Genomic DNA, 22541 nt, shown 5'->3' with positions numbered 1-22541 from the left:
ACTGCCAAGTCCAAGAAATATCAGCCCTTTCCAATTCTCATCAAGGCACAAAGAGTTTCTTCCTTGGTGTCTAATTCTCCTCAGCCTGTTCAAGTTTTCCTACTGCAGTCTGCTGATTTCCAGGCAGAGCTGCCCATAAAAATTTCCCTCTCCTAATTTCAACACATTTTCCCTTGTACCAGAGTGATGGAAATGGTCGCAGGCTGCTGGCTTTCCTGGCTTGCCTGTTGAAGAAGGCTACAAATTCCTGTTTGTTGGGAACTACAATTCCCAGAAGACATCTTATCTTCCCCCAAACCAAGAACACAGCCTCAGGAGCTCTGTCACATCTTTTGGAAGGCTTCCTCCTCCCTGAGAAGGGAAAACCAAGGAACAGAACAGGCCTCCTGGAACAAAGGCAGGTTGGGCACAAGGGGAGAGTGCACAGAACATGGCAGGTCCTGCCACTGCCATTCCACATCCTTGTCCGCACAGTCTCTGCTTGTTTAGAGCTCCATGTAGTGTCACAGGTAGACCATCATCAGATCACTGCTTCCACTTCCACAGAACCACAAAACCCAAGCAAAAGCACAGTGTTTAAAGGGCTGGTTGGTGCTAAGTGAAGTGTTTTAAGGACTCTGAGAGAATGGAAGAAATCCTCTCCCCAGCCATGTGCCTCCACTGGATAATGTTTCAGCATATCTGCTCTTAGGAGTTTATAAAACAGGATCAGACATGTTTGTGGTACCCACTTGTATAGCATACAGGGAATCCAAGTGACTTACTGGCTTCCTCCACCATTGGGAACGTTTTAGGAAAGATTTTAAAGAGAAGGACTTAACTCCATGGCCCTAGGCACTCTCCCCACTGTTTCATGTGATGTGACTTGGTGCCATACTTGGTCACTTAGCGACATACTTGGTCACTTAGCAAGCCTTATTGCTGCTAATTAAACCCAGTTCTTGCTCAAGCTATCTCTGCACAAGTGCTGTCTCAGTTGGTAAAGTCATAGTGGTACCACCCTAAAAAGCCTGTTTGTGCAGGGCTGTAATTTCCTGAAATGATTTCTGTTTTCTGAAACCACAAGTCATAGAATCATAGAATTGTTAGGGTTGGAAGGGACCTCAAGGATCATCTAGTTCCAAGCCCCCTGCCATGGGCAGGGACACCTCACACTACACCAGGTTGCCCAGAGCCACATCCAGCCTGGCCTTCAAAACCTCTAGGGATGAGGCTTCTACCACCTCCATGGGCAACCTGTTCCAGTGTCTCACCACCCTCATGGGGAAGAACTTCTTCCTCACATCCAATCTGAATCTACCCATTTCTAGTTTTGTTCCACTCCCCCTAGTCCTATCATTACCTGACACCCTAAAAAGTCCCTCCCCAGCTTTCCTTCAGATACTGGAAGGCCACAATTAGGTCTCCTCAGAGCCTTCTCTTCTTCAGACTGCACAGTCCCAACTCCCTCAGTCTGTACTCATAGGAGAGGAGCTCCAGCCCTCTGATCATCTTCATGGCTCTTCTCTGGACATGTTCCAGCACGGTGGAATGTGTCAAAGGTGTTTCTTTTATGACATCCTTCCGCAGTCTGCTTTTAAAAATGCTGAATGCTCACAACTTCATCTGGAGTCATGAGGAGCCTCCTGAAAATCAGATAGCAGAGTAATTGTCGGCAGCTTGAAAGGTGAGGGGCTGGCAGTTACAGGAAAGGTTGGGCTCAGTTTCCAACAAGCCAAAGGGGCTGGGTCATGAGCAGCATCATGTCTTCAGTGCTTTAAAAGTGCAGTTGGGGTGCAAATGTGATAAGTCAGGCTGGTGTTTAAAGGATCACATGCTTTTCCCCATCTAAGAAGGGCAGGAGGATTTAGTTGCTCACTGCTCCAAACAGTTTTCTGAGATAAACACTGACTTCTCAAACACAGCAGAAATACAGCAGACCTAGCCCTCGCCTCTTTGGTTTGGGTTGGGTTGGGATGTTTTCTTTCCCCACTGAAATGCACTCTCTTTCCAGAGCATTTTCACTTAGATCTCTCTTGGGGAATCTCAGCATCCCTTTTCATCTCTACATGAAGCTTCAGGAGAGCTCCACTCCTCAGGTTCAGCCTGACCCACCAGCCTGACATAAGCTGATGTGTCAGGAACCAGCAGATAGAAAAGTGCTTCAGAGTAAAGATGAGAGAGCCTTTCAAACACCTTGAATCAAGCACTTCTGAAGAATTTATAAGAAATATCCCCAGTTGCCAAGAGTCAACTTGTGAGAGGTATTGCACCCCCACCATGTATGACTCTTCCCTGTCCCTCACAGGAGAAAACCAGCAAAGTACTATTGCTGCAGAAAGCAATCTGATAATGCTTGTTTCTAATTGCTGCTGGGAGGGAAGCCTCATGGTGCTCCAATTTCAGTGCAGCAAGTTTGAGTTGTAGAAGTTCAGCCACTAGCACTGCACAAGCTTTTGCTCCCTCTTCCCTGACAGGCTGCAGTTTCAGGGAATGCTGTACACGATGCTGTTGATGGGAAGCAATTAGCCAGCAGGTTCTAAGGCACTGTGCATGTGGCATGTGATGGCTGGGGGAGATGCACCCAAGGAAATGAAGGTGAGCAGTGGGACCCCCACCCAGAGGGGACATGCAGTTGTCAGCTGGTGAGCAGTGAAGGGGAAAAGGCCCTGGGGGTCATAGTGGATGGGAGGTTGACCATGAGCCAGCAATGTGCTCTTGTGGCCAGGAAGGCCAATGGCATCCTGGGTTGTATTAGAAGGGCTGTGGTCAGTAGGTGAGAGAGGTGCTCCTCCCCCTCTATACTGCCCTGGTGAGGCCACATCTAGAATATTGTGTCTAGTTCTGGGTCCCTCAGTTCAAGAAGGATCTCAGGGAGCTGCTTGAAAGAGTTCAGCACAGAGCCACAAAAATTATTAAAGGAGTGGAATGGAACATCTTCCTTATGAGGAGAGACTGAGGGAGCTGGGGCTCTTCAGCTTGGAGAAAAGGAGACCGAGGAATGAGCTCATTCATGTTTGTAAAGATGTAAAGGGTGAGTGCCAAGAGGATGGTGATGTGATGCCCAATGACAGCACAAGGGGCAATGGGTGGAAGTTGAGGCATAGGAAGTTGCAAGGAAACAGGAGGAATTTTTTTTCACTGTGAGGATGACAGAACACTGGAACAGGCTGCCCGGGGGGTTGTGGAGTCTCCTTCTCTGGAGATATTCAAAACCCGCCTGGATGAGTTCCTGTGTGATCTGGTGTAGGTGACCCTGCTCTGTCAGGGGGGTTGGACTGGATGATCTCTGGAGGTCCCTTTGAGCCCCTATCATTTTGTGATTCTGTTTCCAAGAAAAATCACTATTTGGACATCCTGCTGGGCAGTCATGGGGAAGAGGTGCACTCTCTTCCCAGTCTGTTTCTTAGAAAGTCACCTGGGGCTGGCTATGTCCCTGTGGAACCAGGATGCTGCAGGCACATCACTCCCTGGGGACACCAGAAGCAGAAAAAGCCCCAAAAAGCAGAGCTACCCTGTCAAGATATTTTAGCAAATTTGAAAGAAGCAAGTAGTTCCATACTGGTTGAGCATGCTACATTGGGCACTGAGTGTTTGGAACCAAACCTGAACCATCTTTTCCTCCACCATCATCATGCATCGCCTCACCTCCTGACCTCTGCTCACCCGCTCTTAAAGAACACCCTCACAGCACAGAGCTGTTAAAAATGACAAATAGGTGGCTAGCCAGAGTCCTGGGTTTGCCTGATTTTCTGGAAACTGCACAGCAGTTTCCCTTTCCATTTAATATGGTTAGATGCAGGAATGTTATACAAATTTTTCCCCCCACTGCTCTGAGATAAAAAGTCACTTCTTCCAAACTTTAAACCAATAACATCTGAACTAATTATTAAATGATAGATAGATAGATAGATAGATAGATAGATAGATAGATAGATAGATAGATAGACAGACAGATAAAAAACATGAGCTGCTTGCTTTCTGGTCCTTCAGTGCAACAGCAAAGTGATGTTTGGAAAGAGGAAGCACCTCAGAGCTGGAGCAGTGACAGGAGATCCTGTGCTGCTGCTGGCTTATCTTCACCCACTTCACCCATCTTGTGGGTCAGCTGCCTCTCTGCAGGCTCCAGAAGGGCTCCACGAATAGCTGTGCCCATGGTGCAGTACTGGATTTTCACACCACTGTCTGTCCCCCATGGATTCATGCCCAAGCACAGCACTTCAGATTATTTATGGGGACTTTGCAGTAAGTTTAGTTCAGAGCCAGGTAAGTGAATTCAGTGCGCAGTGAATTTAGTTCAGATCCTGGCTGGAGCAGGATTTTGCTGGAGCTGGCTCGGCAGAGGACATTGGCACAAGGTTTCATTTTGAGAATTCCACCCTCAGTAGCAGAAATTGGTGTGAAATTGTCCTCTCCCTCATCAGCTTAGTTCCATTCATGGCTCCAAAGTGTGGGTTTGCTTTAAACACAGAAGGTGTGGCGCTGCCAGGAGATAAGGGTGTTTGGATCAGGGATGGGCAGTTTGCTCATGGCAGCCCTCAAGTTACTTAAGTCAATAGTGAACACAGACAGGCAGCTCTGAATCACACCCAGCTGCAGCTTTCACTGGTGTAAACCAGCCTGGAGATGTCTGGTTATGGGGAGGACCTAAAGTTTTGGAAGCAACTGTCTTCTAAAGCAGCTTTTCATCTCCACAATAATGCAAGTTCCAAGTAAATTCTGGTCATCTACATAAGGACTTACCTGGAGAGATGCCAGAAATGATGCCCTGACCCCAAACAAATGCCAGCTCTTCTTGTATGAGCACAGAAACCTTCACTGTTCTCAGCTGGAAACTGTGGAGTGGATGCTTGCATCCATGTTATTCATCTACGTGCAGAAAAGACAGAAAACTCCCAGCAATGACCTTCCTCTGGCTTGTCTGAGCTAAGTGGGTCTCCAGGTATCCATTAGGAACTGGAAAAGAATTAAGTAAAGTTAAAACCCAAGAGACCAGTCCCTGGGTGTGTGTTACAGGCTGCTGTACGTGATACTCATAACTGAATTGCTGAAGAACCGGTTGTGGTGTAGGTTTACATTGCCTCAGTAAGTGTGACAGAGGGTAAAATGGGGCAGTTTGGCACTTCATGCTCACTTTCATTTGAAGGTTTAATAATGGCTGACACCTCCAAGGCTGCATGCCCCTGGCTGCCCTCTTTGTGAGTCTTCTTTATACATTTGCTAATAATTTTCAGAGATCTATAATGGGACACTGATTGCCAGCTGAGAAAGTGCACAAAGCTAAGTGAAAGGCAAAACTTCTCAGTGCTTTTCCTTCAACACTTTCCTCTGCTGAAAGAGGACCTGATGGGTTAGCTAGGCAGCTGGGCGTTGCAGGACACGTAGGTAAATACCAGACTGCTAAGCACACTGATCCTGAACCTCAGATAAGCCCTCATGTCCACAAAGACTGCCATGTGAGGCTCATCCCATGCTGTGTGCTTGGGTATCTTTGCCTGCTGTGCTTTGGAACACTCTGGTCTCCCCAGATTTAAGGGTGGAATCAAAGGAAGGTGAGAACATATCCCCAACCTGCTCTTCTGAGGTCTGTGCAGCTCATGTCTTGGTGAGTATAAACAGAAACCATCACATGGGCTCTGCTGGGCTTTGGTGTGTGAGGTTTTGTAGTTCTTTAATTGGATATCTAGATTTCTTTTTTTTCACTTCTTCTTCTGCCTAGAGAATACTCTGGGGGGAACCTTAGAGCTGCCTTCCAATACCTGAAGGGATCCTACAGGAAGGCTGCAGGGGGACTTTTCACAAGGGTGTCTAGCAACAGGAAAAGGGAAAATGGTTTTAAGCTGAGGGAGAGTAGGTTTAGACAGGATCTTAGGAAGAAGTTCTTCAGTGTGAGAATGGTGAGACTCTGAAATGAGTTGCTCAGGGAGGTTTTGGATGCATTCTCCCTGGGGGTGCTCAGGGCCAGGCTGGCTGAGGCTGAGTCCTGTTGAGAGGCATCTTTGTCCATGGTGGAGAGGTTAGAGGAGATGATCTCTAAGGTCCCTTCCAACCTAAGCCATTCTATGATTCCTTTTTCAGTTTTCATCCTGTGTTTTACTTAGGCTGTGCAAAATGACTGGCAGTCTGGGGGGAAAAATAAATACATTAAAATAAAGAGGAATAGAGAATTATGCTAATGGTTTTAGTGGAGGGCTTGAGCAAACTGGGAGCAGAGTGTTGGGGAACTGGGACTGATGACAGCTTTTAGTTCAGTCTAAACCCTGGAAAGACAGCTCACAGCTTCTTGCATGTGTGCTTGTCAAAGAGTTCAGACTAGCTCTATGCTTCCTGATGGATTTTCTGAAGGAAAAAGAAACCCTTTTTTTGTGTACCTTCTGTTGAGGGATGCCATCTGCTCCAGCCTGCTTTTGCCTTGTGCATGTCTGAACACCTTTGCCGTCTGCTGCCAGGGTGAAGGTGGGGGGTGGGGTGTCTGGTTCTTCTCAGGGGACCTTGCAGGTCATCTCAGACTACTGCATTTGGATGTGCTAGCTGCTGCTCCTTCAGCCTCCCCTGCACAGCCTGGGGGAGTTCCAACTCACAGTGTCTTGAAACTTTCACGATTCATTCAACCCCATTTTGTTCCCATTTTGATCCACCAATCGACTATGGCACAAAAATCTCCTTTCCTCTGGCCACCCTGTGTGCGGGCTGCCAGTGAGATGGTGTGTGCAGCATCACAGAGGAGCTGGAGTGGTGGCAGGAGGGGAGAGAGCCAGCGTGGCTGTTACGCTGCACTGGGGCCATGGGGACTCGAGAGGCAGCAGCCGCTAGGGGCATGTTAAGGAGCAGAGTCTGCAAGCTGCCTCCGGCTTGGCACTGTGTCCTCTGCTCCAGAGCGCTGAAGGAACTCTTCTGAGTGAGTCATCCTCTGATTTACATGAGTCTGAAACTGGGGAGACACTAATGCAACAATAACCACAGAATCATTTTGGCTGGAAAAGCCCTTTAAGATCATAGGAAAGCACAGGCTCATCATTGCTGGGAAGGTGGAGGTGAAGTGGTGGAAGATGTGCTAGGCCACTTCTCTAGCAGAGCACTGAGCAGGAAATTTCTTTTTAAGTGAAAACAGACCTCATGTAAAAAGGGAAGCCCAGTAAAAGCAGCTGCATTACTTGTTGCTGTGGGAGAAGTGGGTGTCTCAGCAGGTTAGGACACAAATCCAGAGCACTTAAGCTCAGAAGCAGCAATTCCCTTATCTTGTCTGACCATCTCTCTACCAGTTTGCCCAGATATGTGTAAGTTTTTTAAGCATGAGTGCCAGAATAAACCATTCTGCTCATCTGGTCTGACCTGCAGTGGCAGGGGAGCCACAGGATTTATGGTTTCCTTGAACAAGTGTAGGGTTTGGAAGGAAAAAAAAACCCAGTCTTTAAAGTTATTGATAACAACGATGTTTCTACTTCACCTGATGATGGGCTGCTTCACTGGCTGGATCTCTGTCAAATCCAGCTTTGCCTGGTTCTGATTCTGACACTCAGGTGACATCCAAGAAAGTATTTTTCCCTTCACCAGAGTAACTTTCCAATAGTATAAACAAGGATCTGAGTAACCAGGAAAGAATAGAGTAGAGTAGAGTAGAGTAGAGTAGAGTAGAGTAGAGTAGAGTAGAGTAGAATAGAATAAGGATGGGATGGAAGAGAAGAGAAAAGAGAGGAGAGGAGAGGAGAGGTTCGGAGAGGAGAGGCTTGGAGAGGAGAGGAGAAGGGGAGGGGAGGAGGAGGGGAGAGGAGGGGGAGGGAAGGGGGAGGGGAGGGGAGGGGAGGGGAGGGGAGGAGAGGAGAGGAGAGGAGAGGAGAGGAGAGGAGAGGAGAGGAGAGGAGAGGAGAGGAGAGGAGAGGAGAGGAGAGGAGAGGAGAGGAGAGGAGAGGAGAGGAGAGGAGAGGAGAGGAGAGGAGAGGAGAGGAGAGGAGAGGAGAGGAGAGGAGAGGAGAGGAGAGGAGAGGAGAGGAGAGGAGAGGAGAGGTTCGGAGAGGAGAGGAGAGGAGAGGTTCGGAGAGGAGAGGAGAGGTTCGGAGAGGAGAGGTTCGGAGAGGAGAGGTTCGGAGAGGAGAGGTTCGGAGAGGAGAGGAGAGGTTCGGAGAGGAGAGGTTCGGAGAGGAGAGGAGAGGAGAGGAGAGGAGAGGTTCGGAGAGGAGAGGTTCGGAGAGGAGAGGAGAGGAGAGGAGAGGAGAGGAGAGGAGAGGAGAGGAGAGGAGAGGAGAGGAGAGGAGAGGAGAGGAGAGGAGAGGAGAGGAGAGGATTAACCAGGTTGGAAAAGACCTTCGAGATCATCGAGTCCAACCTGTCACCCAACACCATCTCATCAACTAAACTGTGGCACCAATCACCCCATCCAGTCTCTTTTTAAACACCTCCAGTGATGGTGATTCCACCACCTCCCTGGGCAGCCTATTCCAATGGCCAATTTCTCTTTCTGTGAAGAACTTCCTCCTAACATCCAGCCTAAACCTCCCCTGGCACAGCTTGAGACTGTGTCCTTGTGTTCTGTTAGTGGTTGCCTGGGAGAAGAGACCAACCCCCACCTGGCTGCAACCTCCTTTCAGGTAGTTGTAGAGAGCAATAAGGTCTACTCTGAGCCTCCTCTTCTCCAGGCTAAAATGAGTGAATGAAGCCAGATACTCAATGAAAATATTCAGAGCTAATAGGCACATGAAAGCCTGGGAAAGCTGCTTTAGATGCAGAGGATAACTGGGACACACAGAGATAGCACCAAGGAAACAAATGACAAAATAGAGAAAAATACACTCATTTAAAACATGCACTGAAAGATATGAGTGCTGTAGAGAGGCTTTGTTGAGCCCTCTGCATGTGGGATCATATGCAGTCAGAACAGCAATAAAGAGGAAACAGTGTAAAGCTAGCAAGGAGAAGGAAAAGAAATTCATGAGAAACAGCATAGAATGCTGTGGAAGAAGCCAACAGCAGCTCAGAGGATGAGATTTGGACATGGCACTTGGAGCCATGGTTTAGTTGTCAGGAGGTTTTGGGTGACAGGTTGGACTTAATGATCTCTGAGATCTTTTCCAGCCTGGTTGGTTCTATGATTGTATGATTTTTGCACGTACTTAATTAAAACAGAGGGGGAAGGGCAAATGAAGTGGGGAGGTTGGAGCAGTGCTGGATCCAGAGACACAACAGGGAGGCAGAGCTGTTGGTCTGCTGGGTAACACGCAATACCTCAGCGCTAAACAAGAAAAGAAAGTGAGATGTACACCAGATGAAACCAGCTTAAAATCATGCAATGGCTGTGGCTTCCTATTGCCCCTGCCCCTTGCCACCTGCTTTAAAAATAAAGCATTAGGGGGAACTTCAACTCAGAAAGGGCTGATTTTATTAAACAAGTGATAGTGTGCAAGTAGAGCTAGAAAACCAGGGAGAATGATTCAGAGAACAGAACATTATTATGTCTAGAATAGATAAAGAGCTTGGACTAAAACTGGGGGAAACGGTGTTGCCTCAGTTCCAGAATGTCCCCCTAGCTTTGCAGGGAGTAAAACACAGTCTCAAGCTGCGCCAGGGGAGGTTCAGACTCGAGGTGAGGAGGAAGTTCTTCACCGAGCGAGTCATTCGTCATTGGAACGGGTTGCCCGGGGAGGTGGTTGAGTCATCATCCCTGGAGGCATTCAAGAGGGGATTGGACGTGGCACTTGGTGCCATGGTCTAGTCATGGGGTCTGTGTTGATAGGTTGGACTCGATGATCCTCGAGGTCCTTTCCAACCTAAGTTATACTGTACTGTGATACTGTTGCAGAGGTGCAAACCATCCTCACCCTGACTGATCCATCTTCAGGAGTATATGCCAGCAAAGGGCTTATTAGGGGAGGAGAGTGGTGGTGCCTTCCTGGTTGAGGGGGTGGAGAGAGTTACAGGAAGGCCATAGGCTTTAGGGGGAAGGAAGTCTGGCGACAAGTGACTGGAGGCTTAGTGTGAAAGCGAGATGTTGAGGAGGAAGACCTGGCTGAGACCTGGAAGTTGTTTCTGGTGAAGAAAGAGGCTGGTGGCAAAAGGGGAAGGAGGTGCTGACTGTGTGGTGGTGGTGGCAGCGCCATGAGCTGGGGTGGCACCGTGAGTATCTGCCAGGGAAGCAAGACTGATGGAGCAAGCTTAGGCTGTGTGGGGTGGGACAACCATGCTGTGCTCTGTGCAGAGCCTGGGGCTTTCAATGCAGCCCCAGGAAGAGTACCCTCATGCTGAGCTGGGGTGTGGCTGGCTTTGATTTGGGGAGTGCTAAACCAGGCTGGAGTGGTGAGGTGTAAATTGGTGGCAGCTCTGGGGACCTGGGCTCTTGAAGGAGCCTGGGTGCAGCCAGTGTGAGAGGTGTGCTGGGGTGGTGGCTGCTGGTGCTGACTCCTGCCTGCAAGGGCAGGGCAGAAACACAGAGCAGCAGAAGTGTCAGACAAAGTTGTGGCAGGCCATAACGCTGCCCAGGGATGTTTGCTGCTCTCTGGAGGATGGAGGCATCGCTGTGGGGGTCATCAGCAGGTGGTTTTTTTGGCTGAGGATATGGGACATTCTGAGATAAAAAGCACAGACCTGTTCCCCAGAGTTGTGCATCAGGGTGGTACCTTGCATCTGGGAGGGTAGTGGGGCACAGAGCCCCACCCCAGCTGGGCAGGAGGCCAGTGCAAGACAGAAGGTGCCCAAAGCTCTCCATTATCAGCAATCTAAAGATCTTTCAGGCTTATGCTAAGATCATTTATTTCCTTGAGGAAAATCCTGCACCAAAGTAATCTGCAAGGAGTCATCATAGGATTTTTCTGAAAGATGTGTTGTTCCTCCATGGTAACACCAGGAAAGGCCCCCAGCGAGCAAGCTCAGCAAGCAGGGTAGGTCTGGTGGGGGTTGAGTGACAGGAACAGAGAGGTTTGACATTGCTAGGGGAAAAAAAATCCAAACAACCATAACGGTGCATACCAAGGGCTGTCACAGGAAAGACTTGCTCCTTTCAGCAGCTTGGTGCTGCTGAAGCTGCTTGGTGCAAAATACACTTTGTCCAAGACAAAGGGTCTCCTCTCAGGGGTTTGAATGGTTGTCTTTAGCTACTGACAAGCGTGGAGTTAGCAAAAAAGGCTCTTCTTTCTTGTCTCTAAGCATAACAAACCTAAATGTACTATGAGAAAGAGCCAACAGAATATAATGAGTTCTTACACAAATCAATTTGTTTAATTTTGTTCCTAGACAACTGCAGCCAATGCCTTGCAGAGAGACAGTTTGAGCAGGGAGAGGAAATTAGATCCTGGTTTTGAAAGGGAAGAGAGAGTGAGGCTTGGAATGGAGAACAAACCTGAAAAGTGCTGCTGCTTCCCTCTGTGCCCAAATATCAATCCAGAGAATGACGGTGGAAGCTGCAGCTGGAGAGGGCACTAGGGGTCACCACTGTCTTATCTATGTCATCTGGATTTAATTCTGAAGATAAATGCCATGGTAGAAACCAAAGCCAGGCTATCCTGATTTCTTTTTCTTATCTTTTTGGTTTTGGTGGAGTTTGGGGGGGCTTTCTTTGTTCGTTTGGTGTGCTTATCTCTCCTTTAAAACAAACCCCAGGGAAGCCTGTGGGCTGCAGCCAAGGAGGATGCTCTAGCGGCAGAGGAGGTTGCATCGAAATTCCCTCGGTGCAGCTCCCCTTTATGTAGAGCAAAGGTTAGGCAAATCTCGAATGCCCAGTCAGGCAGCATCACATAGCAGCCTTGGCATGTTCCTGCAAGTACCACAGAACAAACTGATTCTGGTAGTGAATAGCACCCTTGTAGTTCAGAGTCACTCCTGATACAGTTTGCTCTGCCTGGCTAACAATCACGTGCCTGAAGATCTCTCTCCCTATTTCTCCCCCAGCCAGATAAGTATCCCTGACTTCTCCTGGAAGTGCATCTGATATCTGCATTAGAAGGAGGATTGGGTGTCTGGGTTGTGAAGAAAATTACAGATTCTCTTCTCTGAGCCTGTTTTTTTTTGGACCTCACGTCTAGGGTGTAACCACTGGTGTGGGCTGATTCTATTGTGTGAGTGTTGGAGCAGTGCATTTTAAGGTGGGATGCAAGGTGTCTAGGGACAGAAAGTATTTCTATACTGAGGCAGACAATGTGTCTGGAGACAGACAAGTTTTCAGGCATACAAGACCTGATGAAGAGATTTCAGCCCCTGCCAGCCTGCCCATCCTGGCTATAGCAGTTGTTCTTGAGTGACACTGATACCCTTTTCTCTGCAGATAATCTATGGCAAATTTTGGTGGATTTTCTGTGCAGTATCACAGAAGTTGAAAGTTCATGTGAGATCGAAAGCCAAGCAGACAATTCATTGAAACAAATAGCTGCTAGGCACTGCAAAAGTACAAAGAGAGCACTTCTGCCTTGGAAAGTCCCTTGTTTGCAAATCCCTGGAGAGAGGGAGAGTCCCAGAGAAGTTTCCCCATAGCCATGTCCCATTTGTGTCCTCCCTTCTAAGGATGCATTATAATTCCCTTTGGATGGCGTCCTGGGATCAGAGGGCGTTTAGTCTGCCCTGGCACACTAGAGAAGACAGGAACAGATCACAGAATCACAGAAACATTCAGGTTGGAAAAGACCCTCCAGATCACCAAGTCCAACCATTAACCCCACTCTACAAGGTTCATTCCTAAACCATGTCCCCAAGCACCACATCCAAACCACCTTTAAACATATCCAGGGTTGCTGACTCAACCACCTCCCTGGGCAGCACATTCCAATGCCTGACCACTCTTGCTGTGACCAATTTTAATGTCCAATCTAAACCTACCCAGTCGTAGCTTGAGGCCATTCCCTCTTGTTCTATCACTAATTACTTGGGAGAAGAGACCAGCACCAGCCTCTCCACAACGTCCTTTCAGGGAGTTGTAGAGAGCTGTGGTAGTTTCAGGCTGTGCCTATTAAATTTTCCACAGATCTTGAACAGAAAGCAGTAGCAAGTAAATAAATTACTATTGGGTGTGGAAAAAGGAAAAATAATGATGAACTGTAAATAATCCCATTGGATACATATCTTCCATAAAACGTGGATATATAAAATATCTTTCTCTCTTTTCGGCTTCCTCGCTCTGGGAGACACTAACTTGTGCTTCTGCTTGGCTTTGCTGACCTTGGCTGCGTTTTTTGTTGTGGCCAAGGATCTTAACAAACAACTCCCTGCTCTTTCTTTCCTCTATCTTATGTGAGTGTCCAGCTCTGGGACCCTACATTTAAGAAGGACATTGAGACTTTTTAACATGTCCAGAGAAGGGCAACGAGGCTGGGGAGAGGCCTCAAGCACAAGCCCTATGAGGAGAGGCTGAAGGAGCTGGGATTGTTTAGCCTGGAGAAGAGGAGGCTCAGGGGAGACCTCATTGCTCCCTACAACTACCTGAAGGGAGGTTGTAGCCAAGAGGGGGTTGGTCTCTTCTTCCAGACAACCTGTGACAGAACAAGAGGACACAGTGTCAAGCTGCACCAAAGGAGGTTTAGGCTGGATGTTAGAAGGAAGTTCTTCACAGAAAGAGAGATTGGCCATTGGAATGGGCTGCCCAGGGGAATGGTGGAGTCACCATCACTGGAGTTGTTTAAGAAGGATGAGGCACTTGGTGCCGTGGTTTAGTTGACGAAATGGTGTTGGGTGATAGGTTGGACTCAATGATCTCGAAGGTCTTTTCCAACCCAGTTAATTCTGTATTCTGTATTACAAAGCTGCTTGGAGCATCTTAGTATACAGGTTGCTTCCAGAAGAGTATGAGGGCACATCCAAACTCAGCCCAAGCCACGCTCAGGGCTGGTGTGAGCACACACAGGACTTTGTCGATGCTGCTTGCTTCTGCCAGCTCCGGGCTGGGCCATCAGCCGCATGTCAGCTGGCAGCGAGTTCAGTGTCAGCTCAGGTACAGGTGGGCTGCAGTCACGGTATCATTCAAAGGTAGGGGAGTTCTCCAGCTCCCTATTTTAGGATTTTATGTAACATCCATCTTATATAAGCCTTTGTCTGATAACAAAATGCTTGGATTCCTTGCTGAGGAACCGCTTGTTACTGAACTCTTACTCAAGTGCTCATTACAGACTTTTAAGAATATTTTAGTTAGTTCCTTTTCTGTTGCTAATAATAACGTGCCAGCTTGACAACCTGTTATGGACAAGTGACAAAACGTGCAATTCAACACTTAATGAGCTGCATCTTAGGATACAGTAGATACAGAGCTGTTGAGGTAGATGAAGGAAAACTGAGATATGCCCCAAATCCCAGCCCTGGGTTGCATCTTGCTTTCTCCTTGCTCCCTGCTGACAGGAGACAGTTTGTGGGTGCTGGTAGGGGAGGAACCATAGAATGGATTTAGTTGGGAAGGGCCTTTAAGATCATTTAATTCCAATCCCCGTTGCCATGGGCAGGGTCATCTGTGGCAGTTCAGGCTGGGTGCCTCCTCTTACTGCCACATAAGTCACACTTCCGGTGTCCCAAGTGTCCAACCCAGTAGGTGGACACAGGACCAGCGTATTTCATACCCATAAATCCTGCAACATGTAAATCCATCTGCGAAGTCATTCTCTTGTGCTTTCTTCCCTCTCTGCTCCCATGGAAGATGCTCCCCATTGGGTAATGGTGAGGGAGTATCTCAAGGCTTCTTAGACCTGTCTAGCCCCTAATGCCAGCAGGAGAAGGGGGGGGGCAGCAGTCTCCAACCTGGCTAGCTTGAGACTAGCCTGGCGGGGGTGGGGGGAAGGGAAAGAAAGAGCCCTGTGGCTTTTGGGTATACCCTCAACTGGGGAGAAGGGAAGTGCTGGGGGGGCCTTTGGGTGTGCTGTAAGGCACTCTGTACACTTTGGGGTATCTTTGCCACTATGCTTTGTAGTTTCTGTAAAACACTAACTGGTTTTTTACCATTCAACTTCTCATCACTTTGCAATCCATCTGTGTGACTGTCATTCTTTTGCCCCTTTCTCAGGGCACTAGAGGATCTGTCCCACCTCAAACCAGGACTACACCTTTCACTGGATCAGGTTTCTCTAAGCCCCATCTGACCTTGAACATCCTTGAAAGTTTCCAGGAATGGGGCAACCACAATCCCTCCGGGAAATGTGTTCCAGTGTCTCACCACCCTCAGTGGTGAGACATCCCTTCCTTATATCTAATCTTTGTCTACCTTCTTTCAGTTTAAAACTATAACCTTTTGTCCTGTCACTGCACACCCATGCAAAACATCTGTCCCCAGCTTTCCTGCAGGCTCCGTTTAAGTACCAAAAGGCCACAAAAAGGTCTGGTCTGAGCCTTCTCTTTTCCAGGCTTAAACAAATGCAACCTGTCCTCACAGCAGGGAGGTTCCATCACACTAATCATCTTCAATGGCCTTCTCTGGACTTGTTCCAACAGGTCCATTTCCTTCTTATGCCATGAGCCCTAGAGCTGGACACAGTAGTGCAGGTGAGGTTTCATGACTGCAGATGAGAGGGGCAGAATCACCTCCCCTTGGTCATGCGTTTTTTGATGCAGCCCAGGATCCAGTTGGCTTTCTGGGCTATGAGCATACATTTATGGGTCCTATGGAACTTCTCATCCAGCATCACCTCCAAGTCCTTTTCTGCAGGGCTGCTCTTGGTCTATCAGAAGGAAGGATGCCTTGGCCTTGACAGGATGGCCTGGCCAACAGGACATGCCCAAGGACCCAGTGTTGGTAGCAAACCTCTCATCTTCAGCTCAGCCAAGGTTGCACCCATCATTGGTTGCCATGTGGATGGAAAGGGGAGGAGGGCAGCAACACTGCACACCCTGCAGGCCAGTGTCCCCACCCCATAGCTGCTTTGGACCCCAGGGAAGTCACTCTGGCCTCTGGTTTACTAAATGCCTTTCCAGACCTGGGTTGCAGTTCTCCAGCAGGTGAAGGTGGTTGGTATCCTGCTGTGTGGGAATGGTAAGGCATTAAAAGCTGCCAGGTGGCCAGATCCTTCGGTAGAGAGGACCATGTAAATTGTTTTCAGATGGACTTGTTGAGCGCTCTCTCAAACCTGGCATTCATCTAGGGCTTTAAATAGAAAGACAAGTGTGTGTCTAAGCTTAACACCATAAGGAGATGATTTGCACTCTCTCCTTCCTCCAGATACTGACGTGCTTGGCATTCCTTTAACTTTTGTGAATTGCTGCAGAAAACACTCTTTCTTTTTTCTCCCTTTTTTAAACATTTTTTCTCCTTAAAGCTGTGCCTTACCCTGAAGCCCTGCCCCTGCCCCTTCCCTGACACCGCTGCATGGGGTGGCAGCATGGAGCAGCTGCCACACGGTGGCATCCAGGTATCTGCAGAATGATGTGCCGGGGAGGAAATGGGTGGGAGGGTTTGGGTTTGGTTTTTTTCCTGCCCAAAAGTAAGTTGGCAGATCTAGAAATAATCTACTCTTTTAATGATGAGGCCCATTTCTGCCCCCCAAGGTCCTTAATGGGTGACATCAGAGATGAAACACTGCAGGGAAGATCAAGCTAGAAGTGGTATCTCATTTTTTTTCCCCATGCATACATTATATTCATTTTTTCTTGGCTTTTCATTTACCAATTTCATTCACTCCCTCCTCAAGAAGAGGAATGAGAACCCAACCAAACCCAAACAGCAAAAGCTTTGTTTTTGTTTCCATGGGAATTCTACAAGGGGGGGAAGGTGTGAAAGAGAACTGAAATATCCTGGCCAAACTTTGTAAGATTTGGATCCTGAGCAGCCTCAGGATTGTCTTGTAGCATCCAATGGCCAGGGGTCCTGCTGTCCACTGGCTGTGCAGATGGGGAAGTCTGGGACAGGGCTACAGATGTGTCATGGGGAATGTTACTGAGTTGTGCCAGGAAAAGCAGTCTGGGTGGGAGAAGATATGACTACAACTCCCAGGAGGCACTATGGCCAAGTTAGGCAGTCATGTTTAAGTGTCTTTCATCAGAACTTCCTTCTCTGCCTCTTCCTCCAAAGTCAGGAGGACAAGTGCAGTCCTAGAAGGGGGAAGGAAAACTGAACCATAGCTTGACAATGTGATTTACAAGCACACCATTTCGTTTTGGGTGTACTGATCTCATGGGGCACAACAGTAAGAATTGCTTTTTTTGTGTATGCATGTGACTTAGTGCCAGCTGGCCCATGGTAGGTGCTGCCTGGGCTGCTCCTTCCTTGGCAGCATCATCAGTGGCTGCCCCAGAATGGACCCTGTAGGGTTTTGCTGGGATGCCTGCTGCACCCATCCATGGGGCTTCATTCACTTGTGGTGAGTGTTGTGGTCTTGGCAGTAGGAGCTGGGAACTATTCTGCCCTATGGCTTAGATAACACTCAGGTATAGAGCCCTGCTGACCAAAAGAGTTGTGGTCACTGTGTTATGGGGCAAGGTAATGATCACTTGAAAATCTGGCAGAGGAGTGGTACTGCTCAGAGCCCCACAGACAGTCTGGCTTCAGCAGAGGTTGGGGACAGGAGTAAGAGGCATGGTGATGTCCCATGCTAGAGCTTGCAAGCCTTGTGTGATGCCAGAGCCAGCCCTTGCCTCACTGCCAGGTGGTTCAGCTGCTTCCTCCCTCCCCTGCGACTCTGCAGGTTCCTTCCCAAACGGGATCCAATTCAGGGAAAACTTTCCACTATGACCCTTCTTGTCCCCATGGCTTTGCAGAGGCATCAGCATCACCCATGCTGGGGCCAGGAAGCCTCTTTGGTTGACTAAAGAGGTACAAGGAGGAAAAAGGTCCTGCAGGCATAAAGGACAGGCAGAAGGATGCTCAAATCAAGCAGCTGATGGTTTGCTGGATTTGCCCTCTCTGATACTTCACCAGGAATGTGTCAGTTGCTGTGAATGGTGTGAGCTGAAGCACAGCAGTTCAGCAGCATCAGGCAGGGGAACAGTCTGTGATTTGTAACACTGTGAACAGCACAGCTCCAGAGTTTGTACCAGCTGTGCTCATTTAACAAGGGAGAAGCAACCTGATGAGAAAACCTCTTTAGGTAAACCTTTGTGTTTAGATCACTTCTGTGCTCAGTAAATACAGAGGGATTCCTGCCTTGGCTCCATTGAAACCTGGGGGCCTTCCTGGGCAAGATTGCTTTTTGCCACAGAGCAAATGGGGAGAGTGTTTTTCTGGGTGCAAGAAAACAGTTTGAGAGGCTTGGAGGAGGTGATGGCTTCTTTGTGCTGTCACCTGATTCTGTCTGCTCTGAGGCCATAATTTGGCATTTTAATAGTTTCTAGCAGCTGCTGCTCCTCTGCTCCCCTCTCTGTGTGTTTGTGATGCCAGCTGGTGACCAAGATTGGAGATGAGGTCTGTATTTAAACAAAACAACAACAAAACCAAAGCAACCAAATAAAACAACAACAACAAAAACCCCACAGCCTTTTTCTTTTCCTGTGTTAAGTTTGAGCTGGAGGATTTGGTTTGGTGTGCAGCAGCATAGGCTCATGGTTCTCAGAAAGCCCTTCTGCAGATGTCTCCATGTGCCTCAAGTATTGTACTTTCAGCCAGCTCATTAGGCATGGCAAAAACAATTTTTAGAGGAGAAGGAAAAAAAGCAAAGAGGCGTTCACTTGCAGACCAGAAGGCAAACCACATCCTGGGCTGCATCAAAAGAAGTGTGGCCAGCAGGTCTACTCTGCTCTGATGAGACTTCACCTGGAGTACTGTGCCAGCTCTGGAGTCCTCAATGTAGGAAGGAGATGGACCTGATGGAGGGCCACAAAGGCAATCACGGGGCTGGAGCATCTCTCCTATGAAGACAGACTGGGAGAGTTTGGGTTGTTCAGCCTGGAAAAGAGAAGGCTCTGGGGAGACCTTATAGTGGCATTTCAATATCTGAAGGGGCCCTACAGGAATGATGGAGAGAGACTGCTTACAAGAACATGTAGACATAGGATGAGGGACAGTGGTTTAAAACTGGAGCAGGGTAGATTTAGATAGGACCTTGGGAGGAAGTTCTTCACAGTGAGGGTCATGAAATGCTACAACAGGTTGCCCAGAGGTGTAGTGGAGGCCCCATCCCTCCAGACATTCAAGGTCAAACTTGATGAGGCCCTGAGCAACCTGATCACTGCAGTGATGTTGGACAAGATGACCTTCAATGGTCCCTTGCAACCCAAATGCATTCTATGGTTCCATTCTATTCTAAAAATCATGAATGAAATGCAACTAAACAATAGTGATAAAAAGGGTTCCTAATATTAGCACCTTGGTGTTACAGACTGCATCAATCCCTGTGTGACCACCACACAACGTGCTCTTTGCACCAGCACCTGCCATTACAGACAGAAGTGTCCTCTGAGGGATGCAAGGAAGTTCCTGAAGATTGAAAAGCAAGAGGGAGCAGAACCAAAGAGAGCCCCAGCAGACAATATTGTCTTTCTTCAGAGCTCAAGATATTTCTGAAGGTATGTGCCAAGCATCTACTTTATGAATTGGCTCTGGGACAGGGAAGCTTATGGGAAGTGTAGCAAATCACTAATGGACATGACCACAACAGCATTTCTCTGGGGAGAGCTGTGAGTGGAGAATCTGCTCCCTTGTGTTGCTTGGGAGCAGGGACTTATTCTACACAGAGGACAAAATGCTCAAGCTCTGGTCTAGCCCTGTGTACAGTGGCTGCCACAATGAACCCTAGCAGCAGAGAAATGAAATCTGCATTAACTGAGCTCAGGGTTATGAATTTGTAAAGAGTTGTCAGAATTCAGCCAGCTGTTTGCAGAGGTGATGAGTGCTGGGTGGGTGGACAGGAGTTTGTCTATGTAGAGTCATTCTTCTTGTGTCTGAGATGTCCTCTCTCTGCACCAACACATGTAGAGAGGTGTGCAGAGATAGGGGATGGCAGAGGTCCCCTGGCATCTGTCTCCTGCCCACTGTCTCCTGCTTGAGGGAGCTGAGCTGTGGTTGGAGAGGATGGCAGAAATGGGGCAACCTGGGGAGGTGAGAGCCCTGAAAGATGCTTCACGTGTCATCTGTTCACCTATTCCTATCCCACAGAGTCACTGAAGTTGGAGAAGATCCTTAAGATCATTGAGTCCACCTATTAACCCAGAACTGCCAAGTCCAGCACTAAGCCATGTCCCCCCAGCACCACAGCTACATTGCTTTTAAACACTCTGGGGCTGGTGACTCCACACTTCCCTGAGCAGTCTGTTTCAATGCTTAACAACACTTTCAGTGAAGTTTTTCCTAATATCCAATCTAAGCTTCCCCTGGCACAACTTCAGCCTGTTTCCTCTTATCCTATTGCTTGTTACCTGGGAGAAGAGATTGACCCTCACTTAGCTCCAGCCTCCTTACAGGTAGTTGCAGAGAGTGAGGTCTCCTCTGAGCCTCCTCTTCTCCAGGCTACACAACCCCAGTTCCCTCAGCTGCACTTCACAACGCTTGTGCTCTAGACCCTTTACCAGCTTTGTTGTGCTTCTTTGGACATGCTCCAGTACCTCAATGTCCTTGTAGTAGTGAGGGGCCCAAAACAGAATCCAGTATTCATGGTGAACACAGTATTTGCAGCGAATGCTATGCCACACACTGGTGTTCACATGAAACCTCTCTGGGGCATGGGGCAATGTGTTCCCCTCCAGCATGGCGTTGCCCTCTCTTTGGGAGGGAAAGGTAATGCCAGTATTACAGGGTGACTTTCTGTATTTCCCACCACCCCTGTTGGCTTTTTTTGCTGCAGAGCTCCACCCTGCTTTTCTTCCTTGCTTTGTTCTCTCGTGACACCAAGTGTTATAAATGTCCGTGCTGTCTTTTTCCTTGCTCAATACAGACGGCACTGGTGAGCCACCCTGACTCACAGCTCGCAGTAGATGCTGACTGCAGCAGCAGTTGAGCTCAACACTGAGTTGAAGGAAGCTGTGGTGCAATGCTCCTGGGAACACACCTCAGATATCTCAGTCTGATTTTCAGCATGAGGCACATCACTCACGCTGTCTTTAGTAAGCTGTTGGTAAGCCAAGTCGTAGTAAACCCAGCGTAAATGAGCTGGGGTGATATGCTGTGGGTGAACTCACAACCAAAGCAGGTTCTGTTCTGGTGGAGGAGAGTGTGGAGACAAGGCCATGAGGATGATCAGAGGGCTGGAGCACCTCTCCTGTGAGGACAGACTGAAAGAATTGGGGCTGTTCAGTCTGGAGAAAAGAAGGCTCCGAGGTGACCTTATTGTAGCTTTCCAGTATCTGAAGGGGGCCTACAAGAAGGCTGGGGAAGGACTTCTCAGGATATCAGGTAGTGATAGGACTAGGGGGAATGGAATGAAGCTGGAGGTGGGGAGATTCAGGCTGGATGTGAGGAAGAAGTTCTTCACCATGAGAGTGGTGAAGCCCTGGAATGGGTTGTCCAGGGAGGTGGTTGAGGCCCCATCCCTGGAGGTGTTTAAGACCTGGCTGGATGAGGCTCTGTCCAGCCTGATCTAGTGTGGGGTGTCCCTGCCCATGGCAGGGGGGTTGAAACTAGATGACTAGGGATCAGTCCTGGGACCTGTCTTATTCAACATCTTTGTGGGGGACATGGACAGTGGCATTGGGTGCACCCTCAGCAAGTTTGCTGATGACACCAAGCTGTGTGGTGCAGCAGACACGCTGGAGGGAAGGGAGGCCATCCAGAGGGACCTGGACAGGCTGGAGAGGTGGGCACAAGCCAACCTCATGAAGTTCAATAAGAGCAAGTGCAGGGTCCTGCATCTGGGTCGAGGCAATCCCAGGCACAAATACAGGCTGGGCAGTGACTGGCTGGAAAGTAGCCCTGAGGAGAGAGACTTGGGGGTGCTGGTGGACAAAAAGCTCAACATGAGCTCTCAATGTGCTCTTGCAGCCCACAAAGCCAATCAGATCCTGGGCTGCATCAGGAGAAGTGTGGTCAGCAGGTCGAGGGAGGTGATCCTCCCCCTCTACTCAGCCCTGGTGAGACCCCACCTGGAGTACTGTGTCCAGTTCTGGAGCCCCTATTACAAGAGGGATGTGGAGGTGCTGGAACGTGTCCAGAGAAGGGCCACAAGGATGATCAGAGGGCTGGAGCACCTCTCCTATGAGGGCAGACTGAAGGAGTTGGGGCTGTTCAGTCTGCAGAAGAGAAGGCTCCGAGGTGACCTAATTGTGGCCTTCCAGTATCTGAAGGGGGCCTACAGGAAGGCTGGGGAAGGACTTCTCAGGATATCAGGTAGTGATAGGACTAGGGGGAATGGAATGAAGCTGGAGGTGGGGAGATTCAGGCTAGATGTGAGGAGGAGGTTCTTCACCATGAGAGTGGTGAAACCCTGGAATGTGTTGTCCAGGGAGGTGGTCGAGGCCCCGTCCCTGGGGGTGTTTTAAGAGCAGGCTGGATGAGGCTCTGTCCAGCCTGATCTAGTGTGGGGTGTCCCTGCCATGGCAGGGGGGTTGGAACTAGATGATCCTTGTGGTCCCTTCCAACCCTGAATGAAACTATGAAACTATACTTATGGTCCCTTCCAACCCTGACTGATTCTGTGATTCTATGAAATGCTTCAACATTAGAATAGAATAAAATTAACCAGGTTGGAAAAGACCTGTGAGATCATCAACTCCAACCTATCACCCAACACCATCTAATCAACTGAACTACG

General features: G+C 48.7%; 1 protein-coding gene across 3 annotated transcripts in view; it reads left to right on the top strand.

Moving 5' to 3' along the window:
- Positions 1-2560: 2560 nt before the first annotated feature.
- The window catches only part of PLD1 (phospholipase D1), a 106204-nt gene continuing 86223 nt past the window's right edge, over positions 2561-22541 (top strand). Inside the window, exons 1-2 of one of the 3 annotated variants that reach the window (XM_068145003.1) lie at positions 5455-5584; positions 19179-19365. The gene's annotated coding sequence lies outside the window, so the exon portion shown is untranslated. Of the gene's footprint in view, positions 2578-5454; positions 5585-9662; positions 10087-19178; positions 19366-22541 lie in introns of those variants that run through there. The other 2 variants (XM_068145004.1, XM_068145006.1) reach the window with 2 other exon arrangements.

The sequence above is a fragment of the Melanerpes formicivorus genome, unplaced genomic scaffold (genome assembly GCF_026170545.1).
Source record: "Melanerpes formicivorus ecotype bairdi unplaced genomic scaffold, bMelFor1.0.p_v2 SCAF_12, whole genome shotgun sequence".
NCBI classification, from domain to species: domain Eukaryota; kingdom Metazoa; phylum Chordata; class Aves; order Piciformes; family Picidae; genus Melanerpes; species Melanerpes formicivorus.
Note: the sequence above shows the minus strand (reverse complement) of the source record. Positions and strands in the feature narration are given on the sequence as shown.